The sequence below is a fragment of the Poecile atricapillus genome, chromosome 3 (assembly GCF_030490865.1).
Source record: "Poecile atricapillus isolate bPoeAtr1 chromosome 3, bPoeAtr1.hap1, whole genome shotgun sequence".
In the NCBI taxonomy this organism is placed as follows: domain Eukaryota; kingdom Metazoa; phylum Chordata; class Aves; order Passeriformes; family Paridae; genus Poecile; species Poecile atricapillus.
The window spans coordinates 41,227,625-41,234,345 of NC_081251.1; the positions used below are offsets into that span (position 1 = coordinate 41,227,625).

The 6,721-nt window shown below is 46.3% G+C and overlaps 1 protein-coding gene across 5 annotated transcripts in view; it reads right to left on the reverse strand.

Annotated features, from left to right (window-relative positions):
• The window catches only part of USP45 (ubiquitin specific peptidase 45), a 55,064-nt gene extending 48,486 nt beyond the window's left edge, over positions 1-6,578 (reverse strand). The window contains exon 1 of one of the 5 annotated variants that reach the window (XM_058834739.1): positions 4,549-6,578. The gene's annotated coding sequence lies outside the window, so the exon portion shown is untranslated. Of the gene's footprint in view, positions 1-741; positions 761-3,799; positions 3,913-4,548 lie in introns of those variants that run through there. The other 4 variants (XM_058834738.1, XM_058834741.1, XM_058834742.1 and 1 more) reach the window with 4 other exon arrangements.
• Between the last annotated feature and the right edge of the window lie 143 nt (positions 6,579-6,721).

Consider the following 6,721-nt stretch of genomic DNA (forward strand, 5'->3'; position numbering starts at 1 on the left):
TTTCCTTTTAAAAAATAATTTCATACAAAACTAAGAACTAATTCTTGACAAACATGTTCATATTCTTTGAGCTCAGCATACAGGAGTTTGAAGTGTAATCATCACCATCACTAGCTATTCTCAGTTGACTTTTTACTTCTAAAAGACTCCTTATGTCAATCTTCCTACAAAAAGCTGATTAAGATCAAAACCTCCTCACTCAACTGCTCATTTCCACCATTCTATAAAGAACAAACCACTTCAAAAGCAGCAAAACGATCTGCCTATCTAATTTTAAAAGCTTCAGATTTGAAAGAGTGCCAAAAATCAATGTGCTGAAATTGTTAAGTTAAATCTCTGGTATGCCTAGACTATTTTAAATGTAAGATATGCTTGAAATGGTCTATATTTAACAACATTAATGTTTCTGTATTTAGAACTTGTTTCTGTATTTAGACCCTCTTCATAAAGTATATATTTAGATACTGGCAAGAGTTGAATGAATTCCTAAAATAAATAACTGCTATTTAAAAAAAAAATCATTTTACAGTAATTCACTAGAGCTAAGACAAATAAAAGTTACAAGGCTAGTACAAGGCTAGTATGAACTAAAAATCACTTTTCCTTGGGAAACCGAACCAAACTATCAGGTTTAAAATCAACCAATCAGGTTATTCCTCTTCAAAACATCTTTATGCAAGAGAGTTGGAGAAGCAAACTGTCTTCACTGTCTCCACTTCCTAAAACTTTTTCCCATCTTACCATCTTGCACTTCTCACTTGGAAGATAAGTCCCTCCTCCTAGAATCTCTACAGTTCACTTACTAAATGTTGAAATATGTCACCTTAGTGAGTCCTCCCATGCTGTACCTTCACCACGATGCTTGTAAGAAACACAGACCAGAACACCAGTGTGTTAGAGAAATAACCTGCTGCACTGATTAATATCATATCACTGCTTCCATCTGCCTATATCCACTTTTCCCCTCCTCTTATAATTAGGGTGTGAGCTCTTTCAGACAAGTGCCGCATTTTTGTTCTTATCTGTGTAATACCTATTACTATTTTTCTGATTCTTGATTAACTAGGAGGATTACAGTTGCACTACTGGAATGCAAACAAAATAAGAATTATACAAAACCCACTAGCCTGTATAAGCATACTGACCCTATGAAATGTAGACAAGTCAGTATACAGATAATCTCCAGGTATTATTTTGGATATGGGTAATACTCTCCCAGTAGGACTATCCATTAGCTGTGAAACCAGTATTGTTAATTATTTCATCAGTGAGCACCTGAATTCAAAGAAGCTGGGGTGAATACATTTACCTCAATCCCTCAATTCATCTGAGGTAGCCTAAATTCCAGCTGTGTCACTACTTTCAATTTAAAATTGTATCATTTTACATTGCTAATGCGAAGAAAAACCTATGTCTCACTGAAAGGCCAGAGCAAACACTGAATACTGGGAAAAATTAGCATTTTCATGTGACTTAACAGAATTGTCCAGCTGTCAACTGCAGCCCTGTCCCAAAGGTGTGAAGGAACAAACAGCACAGATGTGCAGATTGAGCCCAAAGATGTTCGAAACACATCTGTGAAAGGTCCCTGTGTGGAACAGTAATGCCAGATCCTCTGCAGAACTGCTACATGTTTTGATGTAAGCCGCAAGTTGACATATTTCGGACGTCTGTTGCGAGCACTACCTGTGGCATTTTGCCTTGCCCGCCACTAGCCCAAGTGTCACCCAATCAAAAGAGGCACCACATCCATCATGGTCAGCAGCTGGGCAGTGTCACCCATCAGCAGGCCAGGAGGCTCAGCGCTCTGACAGGCACCAAAACCTTTGTGGAAAACAAGTCCCCGCTGCCTGTGAGAGCAGTAAAAAGACCAGAATTGCTGACTGGTAGTGGCAGCGAAGCTTCCTCCCCTGGAAAATGTCATCTGAAATTCTGAAAGCATCATCTCCAAGATTTCCTAGCCCAAAGGCACATCACACATCCTACACTGTCACTGAAGCTCAAACGCCAATCCTGACTTTGTATTAACAGTCCTAAAACGGATGAGACGCTGATGTACTTTCTGAGAAGGGAGTGAGACAGAGGCTTTGGACCGCTAGATACAACTTTCCAAGTGACAGTAAAAATCTCATAGTATCTCTCACTTTCAGTAATCCACTTTAGCTAGCTGCCCATGTTAAGTATGTTCTACCAACTTTCATGTTCATATCCTCCACAGTCCCCCTAAGATTTCCTTCTAAAACCCCCTGCTACAGAAAACTTTCCTCTAAGAATGAACAGAAGCCAGAAACAAAAATGAAAAGATTCTGTAAGTGGGTTTATGACTAGAGTATATTAAACATTGAGTGGGTAAAAAGAGTAATACTTTGATGACATATTTTTTGCTAGTATCTTATAGCAAAGTTTCATGGAAAATTTCAGATATGCCTGGCAATATCCAGCCCCATAAAGCAAACTGCAACTTTTGTTTATGTTCTCTATCCCTCATTAAATGCTTGGGGCTTTTTTATAACATATCAAAAGGGAAAAAACATCTGGGTAGATGCATGCATAGTCCAACACAGGTCTTTCTAGAAAATTCATCCTTTAAAAAGCAAAATGCCTAAGTACCATAAAAAGAACCATACAACTAATGATGTTGGTTTGCAAGCAAAAACTTTGTATGTGAAAAGGCAGTCAGATGAGAAACTGCTCTCTCCCATGATACAAACACCAAAGTTACTGTACCATTACCACAGAAAATCTGAGGGCATAAGAATTGAAGCAGCTGGAAAGTAACCAGTGAATTTTCGGTACCCTGCCAGGAAAACCATGTGGCCAAGAAGCATGGGAAAAGCAGTCCAAGATTTCGTAACAGAAAATAAAGAGCAATATGAGCAAAGGATGAACTTTGGAGAAATGCTAATTCTGTGAACTCAAAGAAATAAAAAAAGAACTGTGGTTGCAGCATGTGTGTGAGACAGAAGGCTCAAACCCACATAAGACAATACTTTAAGCTAAGACTCCTGCTGTACCTCTGCCTTAAGGGCTAATTTGGAGAACATGGAAGACAACGGCTGTCCATAACTTCCTATCTATTCTGGAAGGGTGTTGTGGGAGTTGGTTAATCAGTGGAGGTAGAACAGATAAAACAGTAAGTCACTACTAGTTCGAGCTCTTTGAAAGTCTAAGTCTTGCCATCAAGAATGAAAAATTTAATTCCATTTCCTTCCTCCACACAAACTGCCCCAGTTTGCTTTGATGGCATGTCTGAAATGGAACAACCTGTCCTTGATCTACAACTGATGCTCAAAACAGAACCCCTGAGACACTAGCTGCAGTTCTGTGAATCTCACAGAAATAAAGCTACAGAGCACCAGTTCTTCAATATTTCATGAAGAAATATGACAAAATATTTACAAGTGTAGTAAACATGAGAACAATTTCACAAAGGCATAATCTGCTTCAAGCTTAACATGTTCATGCCATTAGTATGTTTCTGTTTTAATAGCTAGAAAACGAGAGCAGAAAGAATCCCTTAAATACAAGTCTGTTCTTTATGCTTGTATGAGAGGATTATTTAATGGAATTGGGAAATACTTGTAGTTAACAATGACATGCAGCTATAATACAGAGCTACACCTGCAGCTACTGCCATATTGATGTCTTCATTCTACTGCCCCTATGTTTAATATGCTGTTGTGTATATCCTGTTAAATAATGTAAGTAGCAACACAGCTATAGCAAGGGCAGGACAAAGTCCTAAAGTAAAGGACATGACAGCAAAAGAAGGGAAGAAGGAAAAAAAATCCAAACAAACCAGGAATCAAATCAGAGAATTCCAATAACAAATAAAACGTGGAGACTTGCAGCTCTGAGTCTGGAACAGCACGTCTCAGGCTAACGGCGAGGACCAGCACCGGGCTGTCACCGAACACCGGGCCCGCCGCACAGCACAGCGGAGGCCGCGGCAGCTGCAGGCCGGCACACGCAGCGCGGGCAGCGGGCGCCCACCGCCGCCCCGCTCCCTACGCCAAGGCACCGGGCCGTATGTTCAACCCGGCCACAGCCGCTGCTGCCGACTGTCCTCTCTCTAGCACACCGAGAGACGCGCCGCGGCCCACGGAAGGGGCCCGGCGCTGCCGTTCTCATGTCTCGGCAGGGTTAAGCGCTCCACACCGACAGCGGGCGGTCGCCACCCACGACAGCAGCTCGTCGCCGGCGACCGAAGACGAGCCGCACTTGGCCACCAGCCCGGCGGGAAAAGCGCCGGACAGCGCTGCCGCGGGTGCCGCCGGCAGCAGAGAGGAGCGGCCGGCCCGGCCGGGGACCGCGGCGGGGCAGAGCCCCCTCCCACCGCCCTCAGCCCGCGCCCCGCGCCCGCCCGGGCCCCCGGGACGCGGCTCCGCAGGCCGCGGGCCCGGCCGCCGCCACGGCGGGGCCGATCGGCTCGGTCCGGCCAGACCCTGCGGCCGCGGCCGAGGCTCCGCGACACCCCCCCGGCTCCGCAGGACGGGCCCGGCGCCCCCGCGCCGTGCCGCCCGCCCCCTCCCCGCGCCCCGCACTCACGGAGCGGCGGGCGGCGGCGGGCGGGCGCGGCGGCGGCAGGAAGCGGCGGAGGAAGCTCCGCTCCGCTCCGCCCACGGCCTCGCCGCGCCGCTCCCCGCCCCAGCCCCAGCCCGGGCAGCTCCGTGCGGAGCCCGGGGGAGCCACACGAGCGGCAGTAGGGTTGTTGCTGGCTCCAGGGCACAACGCGTCTCCCGGGTGGGAAGAGCGGTGGGGAAGCGGGGCCGGCCGGGAGCGCTCCGGAGCCCAATGAGAGGCAACAGGTAGCGACAGGTCTGGCTGCGAGGTACCCTGGAAACTCAGGACAAATGGTGGGGTGACCTTCACTTCTGAATTTTGCTGAAAGAGCTGGAGATGCTGCGCTGGGTATGTGCCCGTGGGCAGTGCGATAAGAAGAGGTTTGCCAGCGCTGTGGACAGTCGTACCCAGAGATTGTGCAGCAGGGTATGGGCCCTGCGTGGATTTTCGAGGCAGCCACCGTGGGGAGCACTGGAAGGAAAACAGCGTCAAATGTGCATATCCCCACAGAGTAAAGGGTGTCCAGCACTCGAGGGAGGAGCTACCGGGAACTGCGTTGGGTGCCACTGGGTTTGAGTGTGGGAGGTTGTACCGAACTGGAAAGTCAAGAAGAGCTGAAATGAAGAGAGTCCCAAGAGGTGAAATGAAGGAAGCTGCTGAGGAGGAGTTGACTGAGTGCACCCATTAAGACAAAAGGCGAATTGTATGTGCCGCTTCCCACCTTTTCACCAAGCTGTGGGAGTTTGCTAAGCTTGATCTGTTCTGACCTCAAATTCTCTCAGTCTTTCACGAGATAGCCAGTGAATGCTTCCTATTTCAGCAAACAAGCTAGTGTGTTCTCTCTTTTTGTACACAGTATGGCCCAGGGTCAAATCAAAACCATAAAAATGTTTCTTCCTGTGAATATACATTTCATATGACAAGTGTTCTGGTGCTTCATGTTCAATGCTTTATGGTCCTTATGGTGATACATGCAATAAGTGGAGATTTAAGTGTGGTCATTATATTACTACAGATAAAATATACAGTAAATTATACTGCAAAGATCATTTCTAGAAGTTGTGCATTCTATCCTTACCTTGTGGGAAATGCATTAAACCTCAATTCATATATAATATACTGCTTCAGACGGACAATTTGCAAATGCCTGTCAAGGAGGCCATATGGAGAGCCTGGCAGAAGGGCAGCTAGTGAACCAGTTATATGTGCCAAGTTCAATTTGTCACACTTTACAGTACCAAGAAATACTGTGTTCTCGTTTTGAGAAGAAAAACTCTCATTAGTAAAGATTCAACAACCTACTCCTTAAAATGCATCTTTTATGAAAAGATCCAGCATGCCTGCTTTTAACAACTAGGATTGCTGGTACGTAACATATCTACAAATGTTATGCAGTAAATACGGAGTACTGATCTAAAATGTGTGGAACAGGAGAATCCTCATTTCTCCACTCACGTATGTCTTGGCCATTAGTCCTTGTGGCTGGAAGACTGACAGCTTTCAAAACTAAAACGAAAATGTCCAAAACTGAAAACAGGGATCATCAAATCATAGAATATTGTCAGCTGGAAGGGACATACAAAGTTCAAGTCCAGCTCCTGACTGTGCACAGTACAGCCACAAGAATTATACACCATGTGCCTCAGAGTATTTTCCAAACACCTCTTGAAGTCTGGTGGGCCTGGGGCCATGACCACTTTCTTGAGGAGGCTGTTCCTGAACACCCTCTGGGTGAAGTTTTTCCTAATATCTAAGCTAGACCTCCTGTGATGCAGCTTCATACCATTCCCTTGCATCTGCTCATTGGTCACCAGAAAGGAGATGTGCCTGGACCACATCTCCTGTGGCTGTAATGGGACAGTAACAGTGGTGAAAGTGGTGCAAGCCAGTGCTAAAATCACCTTTTCTCCTTGGCATAACATTCAGAGGTTTAGATGTTTAAATTGGATTTTGCATCAAAATTCTTCATCTCTTTCATCTCCCAGCCTTTGGTACTTTCAGGCGTCTCAGCGGTTTGGGTTGGCTGGTAGAATTTACGCAGGGTAAATGCTGGCTGTACTGAAAGCGGAGGCGCAGTCTGCGTGACCTGGCTGCCGGCAGGTGCCAGGCGGCTCCCCCGTGCCGGGGAGCGACCGAGGCTCCGCGCCCCCGCCCCTGT